The sequence below is a fragment of the Elephas maximus genome, chromosome 16 (assembly GCF_024166365.1).
Source record: "Elephas maximus indicus isolate mEleMax1 chromosome 16, mEleMax1 primary haplotype, whole genome shotgun sequence".
NCBI classification, from domain to species: Eukaryota; Metazoa; Chordata; class Mammalia; order Proboscidea; family Elephantidae; genus Elephas; species Elephas maximus.
Genome location: NC_064834.1, coordinates 2,431,093 through 2,455,612, shown reverse-complemented (window position 1 = coordinate 2,455,612; position 24,520 = coordinate 2,431,093). Strand labels below are relative to the sequence as shown.

The 24,520-nt window shown below is 44.5% G+C and overlaps 1 protein-coding gene across 3 annotated transcripts in view; it reads left to right on the top strand.

Annotated features, from left to right (window-relative positions):
* Positions 1 to 24,520, top strand: part of VSTM4 (V-set and transmembrane domain containing 4) — a 176,402-nt gene that overhangs the window by 107,040 nt on the left and 44,842 nt on the right. The window contains exon 8 of one of the 3 annotated variants that reach the window (XM_049854947.1): positions 1 to 24,520. This exon is cut by the window's left edge and continues 5,111 nt beyond it. The exons of the other annotated variants lie outside the window; for them this stretch is intronic. The gene's annotated coding sequence lies outside the window, so the exon portion shown is untranslated. 3 annotated transcript variants of the gene reach the window in all.

The window sequence follows — 24,520 nt, the reverse complement described above, 5'->3', positions numbered from 1 at the left end:
GATGGCGTAGGACACAGCAGCATCTTGTTCCTTGTACATGGGGTCCCTGGTCTCCGGGAGTCTGGGCTGACTCAGTGAACAGTAACATATGTGCCGGAGATAACCAATGGTAGAATGGTTCAAAAAAGTAATAGGACATAGGGAAAAAAAAACACACAAAAGGTCTTTTAGACATTTTACAATCAAGTTATCCAAACTCCACCCCCCCCGCCCCCATTTTGGACAAAACAACTCAGCTCAACAACTTGCTTTCAAAATTCTGTGAGTCAGGTTAACAATGCCACATTGACCTCACAGGCTTTTTCTGGCTGTCTAGCAAAGCTACCTGTTTGTCCTCTAACATTAAACATTTACAGATGGTCATTACTTCAGTAAATCAGTGGGTGTTGATCTTTGGGGGGCGGGGCGGGGGCGGAGGTGAGACTTTCACAGACACTGAAAATGCTTCCTCTAGCAGATGCCGACACAGCCTTCCTTTAATTTGGGGATAAGGAGTGGGCACTGGTTCACAGACCTTCTGAATCCTCCTGAGGACCCCAGTCTCTTCCCTCTGGCTCCCTGCCCCGAGGCAGAGCTTCTGGGACCTCTGAGGTAGTTCACACACTTCCAGAAAAGCCTTCCTTGCTTCCTTGTTTCCAGAGAACCCAAGAAAGCCCAAGCACGTTCACTTCATTTTTATTGCATTAGGTCAGTTATTGATTTAGAGACCAAGTGGAGGAAGAGAAAACAGTTGCTGTGATGTGGAAGTGTTTAAAGAAAAACAAAGAGCAACCATGACTGTTACCAGAGAAGGCAGGAGGGTAGCCAGCATCCCAAAACGAGCCAAATGAGAAGCGAGTGCAGTCCTTAGGGCCAATAACTGGTATACGTCCCTCCATGCCTGAGCTCAGAGTCAGGGCCCTCCTCACCAAAGTATCCTTCAGTAAGCCACCTTGAATTTCTCCCTTTCTGTAATTAGGTCAGTGGGGCAGTTGGAAGGGTCAGGCCACCCCTGCTCTCCAAGGAGAAAATAAAATCCTGTGAGCAAGCGACTGAAGACATGGAAAAATCAGGAACATTGTGGGCTTAATTACCACAAGTTCCCCAGTGGGTCTCATATCCTGTCTCTCCCCATCTGATCTATCTTCCGCATTGCTGCCTAGGGATTTTTCTAAAACAATTCCAACCATGTCGTTTCCCTGCTTAACATACTCTATGGTTCCCCCTTGCCTCCAGGATGAAGTACTTCCTTTGAGTGGCGTCCTGGCCTGCGTTGTGTCTCCCAAGACCTTTTCAGTGTCCCTTATCTCTCCCACATCCTCTCCATTCCACTCAGACCCCATGTGGGAGGGGTCCTCCTACCAGCCCCCGCCCCAAGATTGAGTTCACACATCACCTTTTTGAGACCTCTGGCTCCTCCAGCCCCTCCTGTCCACAAATCTAGGTTCACCCAGACATCGTAGTCATGCCCCTTCGCGTCAGCAACCCTTGCATTGCCAACTGTCTCAGGCACTTTTCATTAATCTGTTGTGTCTGACCCTCTATGACACTGAGGCTGCTAAGGGGGTGATGGTGTGTTACTTCCCATCACAACAGCTGACTGCTTTTCCTCCTGGTTCTTGTTCTTCTCCAGATTGTTAGGCCGGCTTCTCTTCCTTTCACTTCATTGAGTGCTGGCTTTCTCTGGGCTTCTCTCCTCCTGGGAGAGTCAACACTCTCAGAGGTGCAATGACTACCTGTACAGCCCGTTGTTTCCCAAACCTGGGGTCAAGCCAGTTCCAGGCTTGCTGAACACTGATGAGGTCCCACCCCTGGATGTCTCACAGGCACTTCAGATTCACCATACACACCAAACTCATTGCCATCCCCCAAACCTACCCCACCTGTGCTGCTCCTGTCTCAGGAAAGGGCAGTTCCATCAGGTGTGTTCTTCTCCCTCATCCCAAGTCCACTGGTCTTTTGCCAGCCAGTTGCCATCAAGCCAGACTCATGGCAACCCCCTTGGCTGCAGAGTAGAACTGCTCTCCAGGCTGTGTGCTCTCAGCAGCAGACCACCAGGCCTTTCTTCTGAAGCTGTGCTGGGTGGATTTGAACTTTCCAAGCGCTTAATCATTTGTGCACCACCCAGGGGCTTCCCGTCAGTCGGTTACTTCTCAGTACTCCTCAGATGTGTCCCTGTTCTCCTACATGCCTGCCACAGTGTGTTACAGGATTACCACCCCTTTGCCTATGTAATAGAACTTTCTGGGACACCAACTGAAAGGACAGCCCTGATGCTAAGAATTAGCATGGACCTGGTTCCTATGAAACAGAGGTCAAAACAAACAAACGAACACACACAAACCCATTCTCCAACTTGTCCGCCATTTCTGATACCACCTCTTCCCCCAACAGCACTCTTACTCTGCTGGGCTTGATAATTTGTTGAATGGGTCACAGAGAACTTACGGAAACAACAGAACTGCAATAACAACTTTAATAACAGAAAAAGATATAAACAGAAATGAATATATGCAAAGGGCTAGGTTTGGGAGGGTTCCCAGCACAGGGCCTCAATATCTAAAAGGAAACCTGCTTACCTCTCAAAGGAAACATGCTTGGCCTTTCTGAGAACTTGTTCATTCTCACCCATCGGGAAACTTTCACCCAGGAAACACAGTGATGTCACTTCGTAGGCTTGGCTATTGGTGGGCTTAGGCCAGAGTCGGTCTTTACATTCTGCTGCCACCATCTGGGTACCATCTGCTGCCTCCATCTGCATCGCAGGTTTACTAGGTCTGTGCAGGTCACAGGGCAAAGACCCAGTATCCAAAGGATGTGCTCTTGTAGATCAGGAAACCTCAGCCTCCTGTCCTAGGGTTTTCATTAGACACCAGGTGGCCCCCCAGCCAGTGTGTGGAAAGGTCAGACCAGGTGGAGCCCACCAGCCAATCCTGGTAAAGGTCAATTACTAGGTGGGGCTCTCCCAGCCAATATGGGTAAAGGTCAGTTCCTGGGAAAGCCCCCGCCCCCCAGCCAATCCAGGTAAAGATCAGACTGGGTAGTTTCCAGCCAATCCAGATAAAGGTCAGTTACCAGGCAGGGCCCGTAGCCAATCCCGGTAAAGGTCAGTTACTGGGTGGGTCTACAGAACCGGGAGGAAAAGACCAAATTGCTTATTTCAGTAAGGTAAGTCCACATGGCACAGGCTGGTGTGTTCTCAGTGCCTCTGCTGGGGCTCCCAGGCCACCTGGCCTTAAGTGTATTTCAGCCCTTCCCTTTGCATTGAAGTCATGTTTACCTGCTTGACTTATCTCTTCCACTAGAACCATTTACAAAATGACTTCTACATTTTTAATACTATAAAAATCATACATCTTAGAAAATTTAAATAATACAGACAATGGGAGCTGCTTTTGAAGTCATGGAGGGTGAGTCTTGTTTATCACTGTGTCCTCAGTAGGGGACCTGGAATATGCGAAGTGCTTACTCAGCCAGTGGTTGTCCTGTCAATAAACAAATGAATGCAGGGATTTGTGACTGGAGCTCTAAGTCCTCACTACTCCAGGTGTGGTCCATGGCCTAGCAGTGTGGACATCACCTGGGGGCTTGTTAGAAATGAGAATCTCAGGCCTCACTCTGGACCCACTGAATTTGTTGTTATCAGCCGTTGAGTTGACTCCAATTCTTGGCGACGTTTTTTACAACAGAACAGAACGTTACCTGGTCCTGCACCATCCTCATAATTGCTAACATGTTCCAGTCCACCAGTGCAGTTTTTGTGCCAGTCCATCTCACCAAGGGCCAGCCTCACCCTTGTTGGCCCTCTGCTTCGCCAAATATGATGTCCTCCTCTAGCAATTGATGCTTCTTGATGGAGCGAGTGAGCTGAACAATGTTCTGTTGTGATCCATAAGGCTTTCATTGGTTAATTTTCAAAATTGCCAGGCCTTTGTTCCTAGTCTTAGTCTGCAAGCTCCACTGAGACCTGGGTCGATGTCATGAGGACACAGAGTCATGGCTGTCCACTCTGCCGAGAGGATGCTGCTTAAATGTTAGTAAAAACATTCAGTCCAACAGAGAGGGTGGTGGTTTTCTTATTTATCAACAAACATGAAACATGGAAATACGCTTCTCTAAAGTATTGTGACTCTCCTTCATTCCTGAAAACCTCATCCCCACCTCAGCGAGTGTATCTCTGCCTCATGATCTCCTAGTACCCATCACAGGGAGAGAACTCTGTCTCGATAAAGTCCACGGTAAACCTACTTCCTAGTAGGGAAACCCAAAGATATGAGCACTCAAAATGGACAGAAAGGAAGCAGTTCATCTAGTCATAGTTCAGAGGCACCTGCCTTGTGAACCTGCCTGTCCATCTGTGTGCTCACAACCACTGAATCGTAGCTCAGGACTGAGGTACCACACGCTGAGCCACTTCTGCCTGATGTCAAGGAAGCCCCTTCCCCCAGCTCTGTTTTCACTGTTGAGAATGCACCACACCGCCAGGGCTGAAAAGAATTTTGCTCTGATCAGTAGCACAAAAGGGCTTCGAAACACATTAGGCACTGGTGATGGAATTCTGAGAGGATTTTAATAATAACCCAAATCCCAACAAAATTATTTCCAGAGGACATGCATTTCAGGTTTCTTGAAGGATGTTTATAATAAGCTGGAGAATTTCTCTTGTTGTCGTTAATGTGCCAGGACTGGTTTCAGTTAAATTTTACGTGAAAAGGATATATTAACCTGCTTAAAATATGCTCATAATCTCGATTTGAAATTAAAAAGGAAAAAAAAAACCCACAAAAACGACCATATGTACAATATATTGCCCCCAAGTAAAAGCCTTGGGAAACAAATAAACAATGTGCTTGTACCATGCTAGAACCATTTTTATGGAGATGAAAACTCTATGCTCCCCTTGGCGCACATGCACAGCCCATCCTTGTCACAGGGAGTTATGTGTGGAGGGAAGAATCGACACAGAAGCTTCAGAAGGGGCGAGAGGAGGGAAGACACAAGTTGTTTGGTTTCCTGGTTCTTCCTCCAGCTCTGAGAGAGCAGGCACCCGGGGCCTTGTTTGGGTATCATCAGGGAGGCAAGATGCACCCTCCTCCAAAGCGGAAATGGGCACGTCTTGTATCAGGGAGTTTATTGACCCTGGAAAATGGCCAGCCATTTCCCCCAGAAGTCACGCGGCGGGTCCCCAGTCCCTCTGCTGTCTTGCCGTACTCACAAAGAGCTGCTTGGTTTCTCTTGATGTTTCTCAGCTGCTTCAGAGGCCAACAGAGATGGTGGAGGCATGAGTGGCTTCCATTAAAGATGGGTCAGATGAAGCGGTTACTTTCAGGAAGTCTTTTTTTTTTTAACTGTGATTTAGGTGAAGGTTTACAGCTCAAGTTAATTTCTCATACAAAAATCTGTACACATATTGTTGTGTGACACTATTGCAATCCGTACAATGTGACAGCATACTGCCCCTTTTCACCCTGGGTTTCCCTAGTCCATCCAGCCAGCTCCTGCTGCTTCCACCTTCTCATCCTGTCTCCTGACAGGAGCCACCCATTTGGCCTCCTGAATCTGACTGAACTAAGAAGGACGTACTTCAGTATTATTTTATGTTTTATAGTCCAGTCTAATCTTTCTCTGAAGAGTGACCTTCGGGAATGGTTTTAGTTCTAGGTTAATAGAGTGTCCTGGGGCCATGGCTTCGGGGGTCCCTCCGGTCTACGTCAGACCATTAAGCCTGGTCTTTTTACGTGATTTTGAGTTCTGCTCCACACTTTTCTCCTGCTCCATCAGGGATTGTGTGCTGTGTTCCCTGTCAGGATGGTCTGTGGCGGTAGCTGGGCACCATCTAGTTCTTCTGGTCTCAGGCTGATGGAGTCTCTGGTTTATGTGGCCCTTTCTGTCTCTTAGGCTCATATTTTCCTTCTGTCTTTGGTGTTCTTCATTCTCCTTTTCTCCAGGTGGGTTGGGACCAATTGATGCATCTTTGATGTCCGCTTCAAAGATTTTAAGACCCAGATGCCACTTAAAAGTGGGACGCAGAACATTTCCTTAATAAACTTTGTTATGCCAGTTGACCTAGGTGTCCCATGAAACTATGGTCCCCATACTCCCAGCCCCAGCTACTCTGTCCCTCAAAGTGTTTAGTTGTGTTCAGGAAACTTCTTAGCTTTTGGCTTAGTCCAGTTGTGCTGATTTTCCCTGTATTGTGTGTTTCTTGCCTACTACCTAGTTAGTGAATTCTTGTCTCCCTTTCTCCCCACCCTCGTAACCATCAAAGAATGTTTTCTTCTGTGTTTCAATGTTTTCTTGAGTTCTTCTAGTAGTGGTCCCATACAATATTAGTCCTTTTGGAACTGACTAATTTCACTCAGCATAACGCCCTCCACATTCATCTATGTTGTGAGATGTTTCTCGGATTCATCATTGTTCTTTGCGTTGCGTAGTATTCCATTGTGTGTATGTACCATAATTTGTTTATCCATTCATCTGTTGATGGGCACCTAGGTTGGTTCCATCTTTTTGCTATTGTGGACAGTGCTGCAGTGAACATGGGTGTTCATATATCTCTTCGTGTGACAGCTCTTATTTCTGTATGATATATTCCAAGGAATGGGATTGCTGGATCCTATGATACTTCTATTTCTAGCTTAAGGAAACGCCAAATCAATTTCCAAAGTGGTTGTACCATTTTACATTCCCATTAGCAGTGTATAAGTGTTCCAGTCTCTTCACAACCTCTCCAACATGTTCTATTTTGTGTTTTTTGGATTAGTGCCAGCCTTGTATTTTTTGTTGGGGTGAGATGGTGTTTCATTGTAGTTTTGATTTGCATTTCTCTAATGGCAAATGATCGTGAGCATTTCCTCATGTATGTGTTAGCCGCCTGAATGTCTTCTTTGATGAAGTGACTGTTCATATCCTTTGCCCGTTTTTTAATGGAGTTATCTGCCTTTTTGTTGTTGAGGTTTTGCAGTATCTTGTAAATTTTAGAGATTAGACCCTGATCAAATTTGTTGTGGCCAAATTTTTTTTCCCAGTCTGTAGGTTGTCTTTTTACTCTATTGGTGAAGTCTTTGGATGAGCATAAGTGTTTGATTTTTAATTGCTCCCCGTTACCTAGTTTCTCTTCTGGTGTTCATGCATTGTTAGTAATGTTTTGTGTTCTATTTATAGCATGTATTAGGGCTCCTAGCACTGTCCCTATTTTTTCTTCCATGATCTTTATCATTTTAGATTTTATGTTTAGGTCTTTGATCCATTTTGAGTTAGTTTTTGTGCATGGTGTGAGTTATGGGCCTTGTTTCATTTTCTTGCAGATGGATATCCTGTTATGCCAACACCATTTGTTAAAGAGACTGTCTTTTCCCCATTTAACAGACTTGGTGCCTTTGTCAAATATCAGCTGCTCATAGGTGGTTGAGTTTATGTCTTGCTTCTCAATTCTGTTCCATTGGTCTATGTATCAGTTTTTGTACCAGTACCAGGTTGTTTTGACTACCATGGTGGTATAATAGGTTCTAAAATCAGGTAGAATGAGGCCTTCCACTTTGTTCTTCCTTTTCAGTAATGCTTTACTTATCTGGGACCTCTTCCCTTTCCATATGAAGTTGTTGATGTCTTTCTCCATCTCGTTAAAAAATGTCATTGGAATTTGAATTGGGATTGCATTGTATCTGTAGATCGCTTGGGTAGAATTGACATTTTCACAACGTTGAGTCTTCTTATCCATGAGCATGGTATGTTTTTCCACATATGTAGGTCTCTTTTGGTTTTTTCCAACAGTGTCTTGTAGTTTTCTTTGTACGGGTTTTTTACGTCTGTGGTTACATTTATTCCTAAGTATTTTATCTTGTTGGGGGCTATTGTAAATGGTATTGATTTGGTGATTTCCTTTTCAGTGTTCTCTTTGTTGTTGTAGAGGAATTCAACTGATTTTTGTGTGTTTATCTTGTGTCCTGATACTTTGCTGAAATTTTCTATCAATTCCAGTAGTTTTCTTATGGATTGTTTAGGGTTTTCTGTGTATAAGATCATATCATCTACAAATAGAGATACTTTTACTTCTTCCTTACCAGTTTGGATTCTGTTTATTTCTTTTTCTTGCCTTATGGCTCTGGCTAGGACCTCCAGCACAATGTTGAATAAGAGTGGTGATAAAGGGCATACTTGTCTGATTCTCGTTCTCAAGGGAAATGCTTTCAGACTCTCTCTCTGTTTAGGATCGTGTTGTATAACTGCTCTTTATTATGTCAAGGAATTTCCCTTCTATTCTTATTTTTTCTGACAGTTTTTATCATGAATGGATGTTGGACTTTGTCAAATGCCTTTTCTGCATCAATTGATAAGATCATGTGTTCTTGTCTTCTGTTTTATTTATGTGATGGATTACATTGTTCTTCTAATGTTGAATGATCCCTGCATAGCTGGTATGAATCCCACTTGGTCATGATGAATTATGTTTTTGATATGTTGTTGAATTCTATTGGCTAGAGTTTTGTTGAGGAGTTTTACATCTATGTTCATGAGGGATATTGGTGTGTAATTTTCTTTTATTGTGATGTCTTTACCTGATTTTGGTATCAGGGTTATGTTGGCTTCATAGAATAAGTTTGGGAGTATTCCATGCTCTGAAATACCTTTAGTAGTAGTGGTTTTAACTGTTCTCTGAAAGCTTGGTAGAATTCTTCAGTGAAGCTGTCAGGGGCAGGACTTTTTTTTGTTGGGAGGTTTTTTAATTACCTTTTCAATCTCTTCTTTTGTTATAGGTTTATTTAGTTTTGCTGCTTTGGTTTGTGTTAGTTTAGGGAGGTAGTGTGTTTCTGGAAATGTGTCCGTTTCTTCTAGGTTTTCAAATTTTTTGGAGCACAATTTTTCGTAGTATTCTGTTATGATTCTTTTAATTTCAGTTGGGCCTTTTGTGCTGTCACCCATCTTATTTCTTATTTGGGGTATTTGTTTCCTCTCCTGTTTTTCTTTTGTCAGTTTGGCCAGTGGTTTACCAATTTGATTCATCTTTTCAAAGAACCAGCTTTTGGCCTTGTTGACTCTTTCAATTGTTTTTCTGTTTTCTATTTCATTTATTTCTGCTCTACTTTTTATTATTTGCTTTCTTCTGGTGACTGAGGGCTTCTTTTGCTTCTCTCTTTCTATTTGTGTGAGTTGTAGGGTTAATGTTTTGATATTGGCCCTTTCTTCATTTTGGATGTGTCCATTTATTTTAATAAATTGACCTCCGAGCACTGCTTTTGCTGTGTTCCAAAGGTTCTGGTAGGATGTGTTTTCCTTCATTCTCATTTGATTCTATGAATTTCTTTATTCTGTCCTTGATTTCTGCTATAAGCCAGGAGTTTTTGAGCAAGGTGTTGTTTAGTTCCCATGTGTTCAATTTTTTTCCTCTTTTTTTCTATTATTGATTTCTATTTTTATGGTTTTTTGGTCAGAAAAGATGCTTTGTAATATTTCAATGTTTTGGATTTTGTTAAGGCTTGCTTTGTGGCCTAATGCATGGTCTATTCTGGAGAATGTTCCATGTGCACTGGAAAAGAAAGTATACTTGGATGCTGTTGGGTGGAGTGTTCTGTATATGTCTATGAGATCAGGTTGGTTGATTGTGGTATTTAGAAATCTTCTGTCTTTACTGAATGTCTTTCTAGATGTTCTGTCCTTCACTGAAAGTGGTGTGTTGAATTTTCCTACTACTATTGTGGAGCTGTCTGTTTCTCTTTTCAATGCTACTAGAGTTTGTTTTATGTATTTTGGAGACCTGTCCTTGGGTGTGTGTATATTTATGTTTATGTCCTCCTGGTGTAGTGACCCTGTAATCAATATATACTGTCTTTCTATAATCAATATATATCATATCCTTTAGGGTGTATTTTGCTTTGAAGTCTATTTTATTGGAGATTAATATTGCCACTCCTGCTTGTTTTTGATTATTGTTTGTTTGATATTTTTTTTGCATCGATCATGTTTTAGTTTTTATGTCTTTGTGTCTAAGATGTTCCTCTTATTGACAATAAGTAGACAGATCGTGTTTTTTAATCCATTTTGCCACTCTCTGTTTCTTTACTGGTACATTTATGTCATTTTTCAGTGTAATTATTGATAGGTATGAGTTTACTGCTGACATTTTGATGTGTTTGTGTGTGTGTGGTATTGACAGTTTCTTTGTTCCACTTAATTTTTTGTACTGAGTCATTTTTCTATATGTATTTTCTTTTCATCTTCTTCATTGTTGCTAGTTTTGTATTTGCTGAGTCTTTATGTTTTTCTTCTTTTTTATTTTGTTGTGTAGATTTGTTAGTTTCCTTGTGGTTACCTTAAAATTTACCTATGTTTTTCTAAGTTTAAACCAATATTTTATTTCTTCATATTGCCTTAACTTCCTCTGCATATGAAAGTTCTGTGACTATACTATTTAGTCCCTCTTTTTTGTTTTAATGGTCTCGTCTCTTACATATTCACACCTCTATTTTCCTATTTTCAGTGTTTTATGATTGGCTTATTTTTGTGACTTCCTTATCTGGGTTGGTGTCTGGTTGTTCTGTCCTGTGTTCTAGTCTTGGGTTGTTATCTGATATTATTGATTATCTAGCCAGAGTAATCCCTTTAGTATTTCTTGTAATTTTGGTTTGGTTTTTACAAATTCCCTTAATTTCTGCTTATCTGGAAATGCCTTAAGTTCGCCTTCCTATTTGAGAGACAGTTTTGCTGGATATGTAATTCTTGGCTGGCAGTTTCTTTCCTTCAAAGCCTTGTATATGTCATCCCATTGCCTTCCTGCCTGCATGGTTTCTGCTGAGTAGTCGGAGCTTTGTTGACTCTTCTTTATAGATGACTTTTCATTTATCCCTAACTGCTTTTAAAATTCTCTTTTAGCTTTGGTTTTGGCAAGTTTGATTGTAATGTGTCTTGGTGATTTTGTTTTGGGATCTACCCTATGTGGGGTTTGATGAGGCTCTTGGATAGACATCTTCTTACCTTTCACAATATGAAATCTTCAACAATTCTCTCTGTATTTTCTGTTATCATTCTCCTCTTCTGGTACTCCAGTCACTCATAAATTATTCCTATAGACAGAGTCCCACATAATTCTTAGGGTTTCTTCATTTTTTTTTAATTCTTTTTTATCTGATTTTTACTCAAATAAGTTGATGTCTAGTGCTTCATCTTTACTTTCACTAGTTCTGACTTCCATTGCCTCAGTTCTGCTCCTATGACTTTCTATTGAGTTGTCTAATTCTGAAGTTTTATGGTTAATCTTCTGAATTTCTATTTGCTGTCTCTCTTCGGATTCTAGCAGCCTGTTTGATTTGTCATTCTGCTTTTGTGTAGCTTTCCTAAATTCCTCAATTGCTTTGTCTGTGTACTCCTTGGCTTGGTCTGTGTTTTACCTGATCTCCTTCCTGATTTCTTGAAGAGCTCTGTATATTAATCTTTTGAATTCTACCTCCAATAATTCTAAGACCTTCTCTTCCTCCAGGAGGTTTCCTGGTTATTTGTTTTGGTGGCTTGCTGGAACCATCATGGTCTGCCTCTTTATGTGATTTGATATTGACTGTTCATCCCCAAGCCATCAATAAGTTATTATATTTATTTATTTATTTTATGTTCCCTTACTGTACCCTAGCTTCTTGTCTTGTTTAGTTTTGATATGCCCCAATGGACATGTGAGCTACTTTGATTATTGGTATCTTTGAAGCTTTCATGTCCTGTCACCAGGTGGCTAGAGCTGATACCATGTGTAAGCCAAGGAGTCCGTTTACTTGTCTTGTGTGGATTCAGCTCAGGTCACTGAGCGTGTGGTATAGGCTCTCACCTACTGTCCTAGATGGGTAGAGCTTTGTAGGGGTGATTGGAGCAGGCACAGTTATCTGGCTGCTGTAGGGGGTTATGCGATGAGCAAGGTAGGGGCTGATGGCTGCCCTTGAGTGTGTGTCCCTGTCCCCCAGAGTGTGTAGGTGAGTGAGCTTTGCAGCCAGACTTCAGGTATTCAGTGCTGTTGGCTGTAAGCCCCAGGAGGCACCACTTATTCTCAGACCCCTGTCATGGATGACTAGGTAATATGGATTTAGCCACCAGTCCTCAGGTCCCTGCTGTGGGTGGATGAGGACCCTGCTTAATGGGCAGGGTGGAGTCAAATGTCACAAGTCTGCCACTCCCCCTTAGCTGTTGCAGTTGAAAATAGGCTTCATGTATATTCCCTGTTATACTATGCTCATGAGGGTCTGTGCTGTTGAATGGGCCCACACAGGCCTAGGCAGGAGTAAAAGGCATTCAAAGTCCATAGACCTCTTATGTTTGTGCCTAGGTAAAGGGGCAGTGCCTGCCCTGAGTTCCTGGCTTAGGGGGCATGGTGATTTTATAAAGCTGTGAGACTGTTTGGGGCATAGTTAGTCCAGAGCTCCCAGGTTAGGAGAGCTGGCAGTTTATTTTTTTCATTTGCTCATTTTTTATTTGTTCCTGCCCCAAAGCTGGAGACTGGGTTGGGTGTGAGGGACCCCACTTTTGGCCGAGGGGCTGTGGCAACCGCTGAACACTGCTGAAGTGGCACCGGAGCAGAGCAGGGAGGGAGCAGGTGAGGGGAAGAGAGGCACTTCTCCATTAGGGGAGTCCCAGGGGAAAATGGCTAGTTTGATCCCATACGGCAGGTTAGATGCTTGCACTTCACTTTCGCAGATCCAGCACCACTTCCACCTGGCTCTGGAGGCTGGTGCAGACTCTCTATCCCTGGTTTCTCCTGACATGGTAAAATGCATCCTGAGCACTCCTGCTTGCCTCAGCCCACATGTGCCAGATGATCCAGGCTGCAGAGGTCAGCTAGGTCAGGGCTGGCACTTCTTCGCTGCTTCTGAACTGTCTCTCCCTCCCCCTGCCACTCAGTTCAACTCCTCAACTTTGTCTTTCATGTTCAGGGCTCCTAGATTGTCATATGTAAAGGATTCACTTGTTTTTTTGGGTCTTTCTTGTAAGAGGGACCACAGGAAGTGCCTGACTATTCCACCTTCTTAGCCCTGCCTCTGGGGAAGTCATTAAATTAAGACTACGAGCACATTAAGCACTCCTTTGTTGTTGCTGGCTGCCGTTGAGTTGGTTCCAACTTAGGGTGACCCGAGGCACAACAGAATGAAGTGCTGCCCAGTCTCGCACCATTCCCACGATCAGTTGCCGATTATACTGTTGTGACCCATGGGATTTTCACTGGCTGATTTTCAAGTGGATCACCAGGCCTTTCTTCCTAGCCCATTTTAGTCTGGATACTTGGCTGAAATTTGCTCAGCGTCACTGCTTCACACAAATCTCCACTGATGGCAGTGCGCATGAGGAGCATTGGTCAGGAATAGAACCTGGGTCTCCCGCATAGAAGGTGAGAATCCTACCACTGAACCACCACTGCCCCCGAGCACGCCTTAGGACACCCCTTTGGAAGACAATGGGAATTCTCCAGAAGTTGCTCTAGAACAGGGATGTGGTTTTGTGTTTGGAGGAGGAAGGTGGCTTTGTAATTGAGCACTGTGTGTTGCTCTGGTCTTATGCCTCATTGGCTCTTCCTCATCACTTTTCCATCCTCTCACTTATTCATTCCTTGAGCATTTATGCAGTAGCAACACGCAGTGTGTTAGGTGCTGGGGAGACAGGAGGCTTGGTGTCACCCAGCAAAGGTGGACACATAGCAGAGAAGTGAGCTGGGCTGGAGAGCAGTCCAGGCTTAAGTCAGGCCTGAGCTCCACCAGGCCCAGCCCCAGACCCTGCCCCAGAGGTGACCACACCTGGGCATACAGGCCCACCATGCCCCAAGGGCCCTTATGGGCTGCCCTGAGAACACAGACAACCCCGGGGATAGTGAGGGTCTGGGAAGGCCCTGGTCCCATCTGTGCGCAGTGGGCACACAAGGAGCTGGTGCTAACTTTCTAGCTCAGCCTAGCTGATTTGCTGCCTTTATTGGGAGCTCCGTTGTTACGATCATTGCTCTGCTGGGAATTTTTCTTTTTCTTTTTTTTTACTTTTCGCTCTATTCCATTTTTGTAATGTCATGAAACAATATCATTTGTGCTCAAATTTGATTTTTTTTAAAGCCTATTTCATTTAAAATTTCCTTTTTGAGCACAAGATACTTCAAAGTTGTCATTAAGAGACTTTTTCAATCTCAAATAGAGAATTCTAGGAACAAATTTCCATTTAGGAAAAAAGAGAGAAAAAAAATAATCCACATATCTGTCATCAGAGTAGATGTCAAATATCAGGAAGAAAATGTCTATGTAAACTTCTGAGATCATGACAAGCTAATGGTGTGTTTCAGGGGATGATTTTCCTAGCCCAGGCAAGTCTAATTTATTAGTACAGCTTCCTAAAGCTAAGTTTATGAACTGTAAGCAAAAAGCACATGTGATGACCACAAGGCAAAAAGACACAGCCTCATAGATTTATGGTACAGATATCCATAGAAAGATAAAGAACAGAATGTTATGAATTCAACGATACGTGCCTTATTGCCCACACCACGTACAGTGTGAATTTTGAAAAGGGTCAGTCATACCTACTGCTATTTTAGACTAGGTCTTGGTGCTTGACTTGTGCCTTGCATGGCTCGTGTGCTCCACCCATGATGGTGGAGGTGGTGCTGATGAGGGGGAGGAGGCACACCCTTCTAGAGCACCTCCACTGGGCGCTGGCCTGGAGCCTTGCCAGCGTGAGCCCGTTTCACCCTCTCACAACCCGGAGCCAGGCATTTTATTATCTCCATCTCACAGATGAGGAAGGGAAGGCATACAGCATCAAGTACCAGTACCAGATCACCCACCTACAAGTGGCCGAGTTGCATCTCGCCAGGCACTTGGCTCCAAGGTCCCTGCTCTTCTCTCTTGCCCTCTGCTGCCTCGTAAACATTCGGTAAAGTGCAAGCCCACTGGTTTTCAGTTGTTTTCTGTCCTGACCTCACCGGAGTGGTCAAAACACGATAAAATCAGCAACAGTGATTCCTGGAGGGGTGGAGGAATGCAACTGGCAACTCAGAACCATCAGGAAGGTGTATGTTCTGCATTTATTAAAACAGAAAGCTGAATTCCTTCCTTACGCTCTTATTTCTCTGAGTAGCACTGTTTGCAATTAGGCTTATATTCTTATACATACTTTTTCTACGTATATACAAGCTTATGTCTGTATCCCGTGTGTGCTTAAAAACAGTTTACACGTAATCCACCAGCGATGAGCGTGGGTATGTGCGGTGCAGTGGATCACTTTTCTATGTATACCCAAAACTAAATCCATTGTCGTCGAGTTGATTCTGGCTCATAGTGACACTATAGGACCGAGTAGAGCTGCCCAATAGAGTTTCCAAGGAGCTCCTGGAGGCTTCAAACTTCCGACCTCTTGGTTAACAGCCATAGCACTTAACCACTACGCCACCAGGGTTTCCTTTCTATGTATATACAAGCTTATATCTGTATCCCATGTGTGCGTAAACACAGTTCACACAGAATTGATGAGCGATCTGGGTGGGCATGTGCAGTGTGATGGATCACTTTGTGTGGCCTTTTTAGCCACGATCTTGTAACTCCCACCCAAGTAATTGGGTGGAACTGTGCAAATAAGGCAGTTGTGGCCCACGAAGGAGATTGGTCAGTTTTGTCTTAAAAAAGAACCAATTCCAGAGCAGAGAGAAGAGCTCACCGCCACCAAGGAAGAAGAGCTTGTGCGTCTTTTGGACCCAGGATTCCTGAGCTAAGAAGATCCTGGCACCAGAAGGCCAAAAGACAGGCTGTAACACTGAAGACGGCGAGGAGCGGTGGCAGAGAACCAGTGGCAGGAGCTGGCACATCGGGCTTCCCGGTCTACAGAGCAAGAAAGCTGAGTGCCTTTGGGCAGAGGCTTGCTGGAAGAGTAAGGTGCTTCCGGGCACTTGGTGGAGCTAGGTTTGCCAACTATGGAGCTAGAGCTGAACGCCTTCAGGTTGAGGATTACTGGTGGAGTGGGGTGCCTCTGGGCACTTATTGGCAGAGCTAGAAGAGCTTTGTAACACTTGCCCAAGCAGGGTAGAGGCCAAGGGGCCAAAGAGAGCTGTGCCTGCAGGCATGGCTGGGAAGAGGCTGTCCTAACAGAAGAACTGTATCCTGAGCATTCCTGAACCTGAATTGTAACCTGTTACTACCGTAACAAACCCCATAATTGTAAGTATTGTCTGTGAGTTCTGTGTAGCCATTGCAATGAATTATCAAGCCCAGCAGAGAAGTAGAGAGCGCTGTGGGAGGGACGGTTGGTGTCAGAATCGGTAAAGATGGAGGAGAAAGGAGGCATGTCTGACCTCTGCCTCATAGGAATCAGCCTTGGGCTGTTGCTCTTGTTTCCCCTTCCCCTTTGTGAAGTTAGAGGAGATCAGACACCGCCCCCACGCCATTTTTACAGTATGACCAGGGATTATGGTTAATCCATTTCTCTGTACCTCAGGTCCCTGAAAACGGGGACAATTCTGTGCAGAATGTTTACACATTGAATGTTTATTCTCACCACCAATATATCAGGTACATCTTTCTATGTCAGTACATCAAGATCTACCCTGTTCTTTTAATGATGGTGAAGGGTTACAGGATCATCATTTCTTTAATTAATTCCCAGCTGATGGATATTTAGGTCTATCTATCTGTCTATATGGTAACCTTGGTGGCCTAGTAGCTACGTGCTATGGCTGCTAACCAAAACGTTGGCAGTTTGAATCCACCAGCCACTCCTTGGAAACCGTATGGGGCAGTTCTACGCTGACCTGTAGGGTCACTATGAGTTGGAATCCACTCAATGGCAGTGAGTTTTTGTTTTTATCTATGTACCTATCTATCTTCAACTGTTGAATTGAAATCCATACACAGATTTTGTAGAACTCCAAGCAGTAAAATCCAGTTGTCCTACTACCCTGTCGAGCATTCTCAGGGAAGCCCCCGGCATTTGTTTTCTAGAGAAGCTGAGGGAGGGAAGAGAGTTCCATAGGGGGAGAGGGTCCCTTCTTGGCATCTCTGAGGCCTGTGATGTCTCCTGGAAGGTTTCTAATGGCAGCGTCAGACTGAGCAGTTTATTTCATCTTGCTTTATACATTCATTTAAAAAATGTTTATTGAGTATCTACTTCCAGGTCATACCTGGCCAGGTGTCTCTAGGAACTAGGCATACAGCCAGAGATGGGCTTGGGAGAACCAGTCTCCTCCTTGGCTTGCCATCAGCCATAGCGGGAGTATTCACCCAGGGAAACCAGCAAACACTATGAACAAGGAGCTTTTCTTAGCCCACTGCTAAACCTTGACCAGCACACCCTGCGTGCAGCAGTGAGTAAGTGTGACAGTCACTGCTAATGGTGGACACGTCTTTCCTCAGTCTCTCCATGTGTAAAATGCAGGTGATGATAAGAGTACCTTCCACACAGTGTTGTTGCTGCACTAAGTTAACATTAGGCGCTATTACGACTCTCTAGTTAGTGGGCAGAAGACCACATTGGAGCAGCGTGCCATGCTGTGATGTGGAGGAGAAGATCCCAGCCAGGGCAAGGCCCGGGGTGGCCCTGAGCAAGGAACGCTGTGCAGGTGTGTCCAGGGAGCAGGAGACCGTGTGGCTGGGCCGGGCTGAGCAGGGGAATGGCGTGCGAGAGAAGGGGCAGCTGGGCGAGATCATGCAGGGTCTGGTCATCCTGATGGGGGTTTGGAGTTTATTCTAAGTGAGAGGAGAATACACTGGAGACTGTTTTGCAGGGCATGGTTTGACTTATGTTTTTAGGAGGAGTATTTTTTCCCACTGCTAGAACAAAAATCCCTGCGTTTATCTGGCCCCAGCCTGAGGCCCTGTGGTGTCTGCCAGCCTCTGGGCAGTGATGTTTCCTTAAGGGTCTCTGAGTGTCTTCTCTCTGCCCAAAGGGTTTCAGAGGGATCAATAGTTAAATAACATTTATCAGTAATCAGCAACAACAATAATAATCATCACCAGTGGCCACCTAGTCAGTTCCAACCCATGGTGACCCCATGTGTATCAGAACAGAACTGTGCTTCATAGGGCTTTCAGTGGCTGATTTTTTTGGTAGTAGATCTTCTCAAGTGCCTCTGAGTGGACTCGAACCTCCAGCCTTTTGTTCAGCAGCCAAACTCATTAACCATTTGTACCACTACAGGGACTCCAAATAATAACAGTGGTAAATTGATCAGTGACGGTGAGAACTTACCAGCCGCCCTATGGGAGAAAGATGTGGCAGTCTGCTTCTGTAAAGATTACAGCCTTAGAAACCCTATGAGGCAGTTCTGCTCTGCCTGTAGGGTCGCTGTGAGTTGGAATCGACTCGATGGCGATGGGTTTGGTTTAGTTTTTGGTTTTAATAAGATTAATAATGACAGAACGCTTGTTTAGTATTTTTTATATACCTACTAGGTACTTTTCTAAATGCACGGCATGTGCTAATGCATTTAATCCTCAAAATAACCCTGTGGTATCTGTACTATTACTATTCCATTTTACAGATGAGGAAACAAGGCCCAGAGAGGTTAAGTAACTGTCGAAAGGTCACACAGCTAGAAAATGGCTCTCTTTCTATCTCCTAGTCCATGCTCTTAAGCAACAACAGACTTACCACAATCAGATAAATTTAGGAAAGTGTTAAAAAATTACAGTAAATTCCCAGAACTCTCTGACTGAACCCTTATGTAGGAGTAGAAAAGCAAACACTCTCTTCTTTTTCTAAGCATAAATATCCTCTTGAATAATACTGCCAGGAAAAGTACTTTTGGAAAGCAGCTGGGAATATGACCATCTGTGGTCCACAGGGAAGAGAAAATGAATCATTGTATTAGATCATGGGAGCGAGCGGTCGCCGAACGTAGGACTATGAAAAGTTTCATGTATCAGGATCCTACCTAACGGCATTATCTGTAACCACATTTCAGCTTCCAAAATATAAGATGGTGAACTCGAGAGACACTCGTTTGTCTGACGACTGCAGCGCCCAAGCAGCTGAGCACTTTTAGATGATGGTATTTCACCCTGGGCCTCTCTGTGCACGGCTTTAGCGGAATCTGCACTTGGTCACTTTTGTCTGTTCCCAGAGCAATTAGCCTGGGCATGTGACTTTCTGTCATGTCAGATTCCTTCTGGGAATACATTTTGCTAAACATTCTTTGTATCTTCCAGACACAAGAGCTTGATGTGAATTTGCTCTGCTCTTGATTTGAGTGACTTCATATAACTCCTAGGTGCCAGCAAACCTGGATAGGACTTCGAAATTGCATCCAAGGCTTCTCTCCTGAGTTCCAGATCTTGTTTCCACCTTTCTGTTTCTTCTAGAGCCCTATAGAACAAACACTGGGATATTGGCCATTTGTCACTGGGTAACCACACGGAGTCACTGGGGTAGGGATCTGGGAAGATAGAATCCCAAGGCTTATAGACGGCTGAGGCAGCAGAGGAGGCGGGGATGTTGTGCCTTAGAGGATGTTGTGCAAGAGACTGGGGCCCAATCTCAAGACCCTGACTCAGATGTAGACATGTAAGTCAGCAGTCACAGCTGCATCCTGGACTGGGGGAAGTGCAGCTGAATCCCAGCCCTCCGTAGGAGCTATGCTGCTAGAGCCAGAGGTCCCAGTGGACCAGTGGACTCAGCCCCAAGGAGATGGGGAGGGTAGCACTGATAAGCGGCCCTGACGATTACTCAGAAAATTCTCCTGGACCGCACCTAGTCTGATATTTCAACCTGTCCAGCAGGCACCTCCAATCAGGACAGGCAACCTGGTCAAAGCTGAGCCTGTACCTGTGTGACCTCCATCCCATGCTGGCAGAGGTGCCACCTGCTCCAGTCTTGGAGGTTGAGAGTCTTGAAGAGGTGACATTGAGGAAGAGAGGAGAGGAATCACCTGAGGCATCGCCCCTCGGCTCAGTGATGGTTCCATTTTGTCTGCCCGTGGAGCGCCTCCTGGTTATGTGCCCTGATGTCCTCTGCCTCCCCTCGCCACCAAACCGGCCCCTCTGGTCTCTGATGAGGGCAGAGCCAGCTCCATTCTCCTTGGCTTCCCCTTCGGTTGATGCCCATGTTGCCGGTGCGTGGTGCGGGCTGTTCTGAAACCACTCATGAATTTTGCCAGGGATGCCTTCCCGTCTGCTTCTGAGGAAGCACTGTTGTCTGCTGCCTGGCTCACTGGCACACAAGGAATTCACGTCAGAGCCGTGGTGGCCAACACTCACTGTGCACTTGTTGGTGCTGGGCACTGCCTGTCTGCGGGGCATAGTGTGGTCCCCGGGCAGGTGGCTGGATGACCTGAATCTCTACTCTACCTGGAAATGGCCATGTGACCTTGAGCAGGTGACAGGCCTTTTCCTATGCATATGCAGATTTCTATGCAGTGTCCTTATGTTTCCATACACGTTCCTTTCCTTTGCCTGATATTCCTGTTTCCTCATCTGTGAAGTGGGCAATTGGTTTATTACATCACAGCTCTGGTGTGAAGATGGAATGAGATGGTAAGAGTCAGCTAACATCTGCTGAACCCTTACTGTGTCGGGTGGTGCCCAGTCAATGGGCATCTGGACTCACACAGTGCTGCCTCCAGAGTCACACCTGGATTACTTCTCTTATGCCTTCATTTACTATCTCTGTGCTGGAAAGGTTTTATTTTGCTTGTTTTTATTTTTTATTGTTATTTAGGAAACCCTGGTGGTGTAGTGGTTAAGTGCTATGGCTGCTAACCAAAGGATCGGCAGTTCGAATCTGCCAGGCTTTCCTTAGAAACTGTATGGGGCAGTTCTACTCTGTCCTGTAGGGTCGCTATGAATCGGAATCGACTCGACGGCACTGGGTTTGGTTTTTGGTATTGTTATTTAACATGCACAAGAGAGAACTCTATATTCCCTTTTCATAGGATGTTTAAATATAAATAAGTATGCCAGTTGGCAGACCCGAGGAACTCAAAATTAAGCCAAGCGCATAGGCAAGGCCTCATGTTGATTCTAATTGGACTGCTAGGGACTGTGACATAGTTTTCTTTCCTGAGTTTGCAACTACAGAGGCTCACTGAGGACCATGCATCAAGTAGGACTTGCTTAATGCACAGCCTCAACTCCTTTGGTGGACATGTTTTTCTGTGCAGTGGATGTTGTTAGGGGAGAGTCTTTTTACCAGGTACTTCTCTGTTGAATAAAAAATGAGCACTTACCTTAAAGGGGAAGAGGAAGTCTGCCCCTGATAATATGTAATTCTCTCCTGGGTAAATAGATTCCCGATAGTGCATGTCTGCAGAAGTGCAATCACATTTTTAACTCCAAGGTGACGTTATTGTAAACATCCCCACGTCCTACTTATTGACCTGCTGCTGTGATAATGCTATTACCCAACTGAACTTCCGACACTGGAGAACTTGCAGTGGCCGCAGCTGCATTTTTCTTTTATTCCTGCAGCTTAATTCCACTTGCACACCCAACTGTGGTCTTTATGAAGAAGTGTTTCGTAGGAGTCTGCATAAGGGAACGTGAAATCTCTTGGTAGGAACGTCGACTCTTGGCTTGGAAACTCGGAACCTGCCCATAAAGTGAAACATGCAGAAACTACCTGTTAAGAGCTTGGAGTGTTGTGTGTTCCAAAAAGATGTACAACTTGTGAGTACTCTGGAGGTGGCTTTTCTAATACTAGACACACCAAGGAAATCCTGGTGGCATAATGGTTAAGAGCTATGGCTGCTAATCAAGAGGTTGGCAGTTTGAATCCACCAGGTGCTCCTTGGAAACCCTATGGGGCAGTTTTACTCTGTCGTATAGGGTCGCTGTGGGTAGAAATCAACTCTACAGCATCAGGAGAGAGAGAGCCATACCAAGAATCTCCTTCCCCATGGACATACCTTCCATCAACATCACTCTCAAACAGGTGGCATGAAGGCTGAAATTAGAAGTCGGTCCATTTAGGAGGCTGTTGTCTGCTGTCAGTGTCTCACCATTCACAGAGCAGAAACACAACATGGTATTTCAAGTTCTAAACTTGCGTATTCATTTTGTTACATCCAAATCCAACAGGTCCCATCACTACATTAGGTAACTATCTCTGATCACCATTTTCCAACTCTTCTGTGAGAAATTCATCTGGCCTAGCAGCTGTGAGTGAACACTTGAGTTCAAGTCTAGGATTGCAAGTTCCTTAAAGACGGTCAAAAGGGAATTACAGTACCACTAACACCTAGTAGAATGGCTAAAGGAAAAAATACTGACAAAACCAAGTGCCGAAAAGGATGTGGAGCAACTGGAATTCTCATATGTTGCTGGTTGAGGGCTAAATGGTACAGACACTCTGAACAAAACCATTTGAGAGTTGTTTTTTTTATAAAATTGAACATATACTTTCCCTTTGATCCAGTAAACTCATTCCTAGGTGTTTACTTTAGAGGAATGAAAATGTCACCAGAATCCTGTCCACAAGTGTTTATAGCAAGTTGCCAAAAACTTGAAACAGCCCAAATATCCTTCAGCAGGCGTGTCATTGATTGAATTGTGTCCCCCCCCAAAATATCTGTCAGTTTAGCTGGGCCATGAGTCCCAGTATTGTGTGATTGTCCACCATCTTATGTGATTTCCCTCTGTGTTGTAAATCCTATCATTATGATGTATTAAGATGGATTAGCGACAGTTATGTTGATGAGATCTACAAGATGAGATAGTGTCTTAAGCCAATCTCTTTTGAGATATAAAAGAGAGAAGTGAGCGGAGAGACGGGGGAACCTCATACCACCAAGAAAGCAGTGCCGGGAGCAGAGTGAATCCTTTAGACCCGGAGTTCCTGCGCTGAGGTGCTCCCAGACCAAGGGACGACTGATGCATCACAAGGGCTTTCCTCCAGAGCCGACAGAGAGAGAAAGCCTTCCCCTGAAGCCGGTGCCATGAATTCAGACTTGTAGTCGATTGGACTATGAGAGAATAAACTTCTCTTTCTTAAAGCCATTCACTTGTGGTATTTCTGTTACAGTAGCACGAGATAACCAAGACAAGGTGATAGATGAACAAACTGTGATACATTCATGTGATGGAATACTGGAAAAAAAAAAATCCCCTCAAGGTGATTCTGACTGATAGTGACACTTTAAGACAGAATATAACTGTACCATAGGGTTTCCATGGAGCAGCTGGTAGATTTGAACTGCCAACCTTTTGGTTAGCAGCTGAGCTCTTAACCAGTGCACCACCAGGGCTCCTACTCAGCAATAAAAAGAAACAGTCTATTGTTGTACACAACAACTCAAATGAATCTCAAGAAATCATGCCCAGTGAAAAAATACAATCCCAAAAGATTAGATAACGTATGATTCCATTTATCTGACATTGTCTTATAGGGTCGCTATGAGTCAGAATCGACTCGACAGCACTGGGTTTGGGTTTGTCTAAAAGATAGAACTGTGGTGACAGAAAACAGATCAGTGGTTGCCATCGGTTAGGGTGTGAGGGAAGTTGGGAGCACAGAGCAGTGGTGTTAGGGAGTTTGATGGAGCTATTCAGTATCCTGATTGTCATGGTGGTTACATAACTCTATACATGAATTAAAATTCATAGCCGTGTATACCTAAAAAGTCTACTTCACCACGTGTGGGTTTTTCTTTTTTTGTCTTTTTTTTTTTAATTGTGCTTTAAGTGAGAGCTTACAAATCAAGTCAGTCTCTCCCACGAAAACTTATATACACCTTGCTACACACTCCCAATTACTCCCCCCCTACTGAGACAGCTGGCTCCCTCCCTCCACTCTCTCTTTTCATATCTATTTCGCCAGCTTCTAACCCCCTCTACCCTCTCGTCTCCCCTCCAGGGAGGAGATGCCAACATAGTCTCAAGTGTCTACCTGATCCAAGAAGCTCACTCCTCACTAGCATCCCTCTCCAACCCACTGTCCAGTCCAATCCCTGTCTGAAGAGTTGGCTTTGGGAAAGGTTCCTGTCCTGGGCCAGCAGAAGGTCTGGGGGCCATGACCACAGGGGTCCTTCTATTCTCAGTCAAACCATTAAGTCTGGTCTTTTTATGAGAATCTGGGGTCTGCATCCTACTGCTCTCCTGCTCCCTCGGGGGCTCCCTGTTGTGTTCTCTGTCAGGGCAGTCATTGGTTGTAGCTGGGCACCATCTAGCTCTTCTGGTCTCAGGATGATGTAGTCTCTGGTTTATGTGGCCCTTTCTGTCTCTTGGGCTCGTAATTACCTTATGTCCTTGGTGTTCTTCATTCTCCTTTGCTCCAGGTGGGTTGAGACCAATTGATGCATCTTAGATGGCTGCTTGCTAGTGTTTAAGACCCCAGACACCTCTCTCCAAGGTGGGATGCAGAATGTTTTCTTAATAGATTTTATTATGCCAATTGACTTAGATGTCCCCTGAAACCATAGACCCCAAACCCCCACCCCTGCTACACTGGCCTTCGAAACTTTCAGTTTATTCTAGAAACTTCTTTGCTTTTGGTTTAGTCCAGTTGTGCTGACCTCGCCTGTATTGTGTGTTGTCTTTCCCTGCACCTAAAGTAGTTCTTATCAACTGTTTAACTAGTGAATACCACTCTCCCGCCCTCCCTCCCTCCCTCCTCT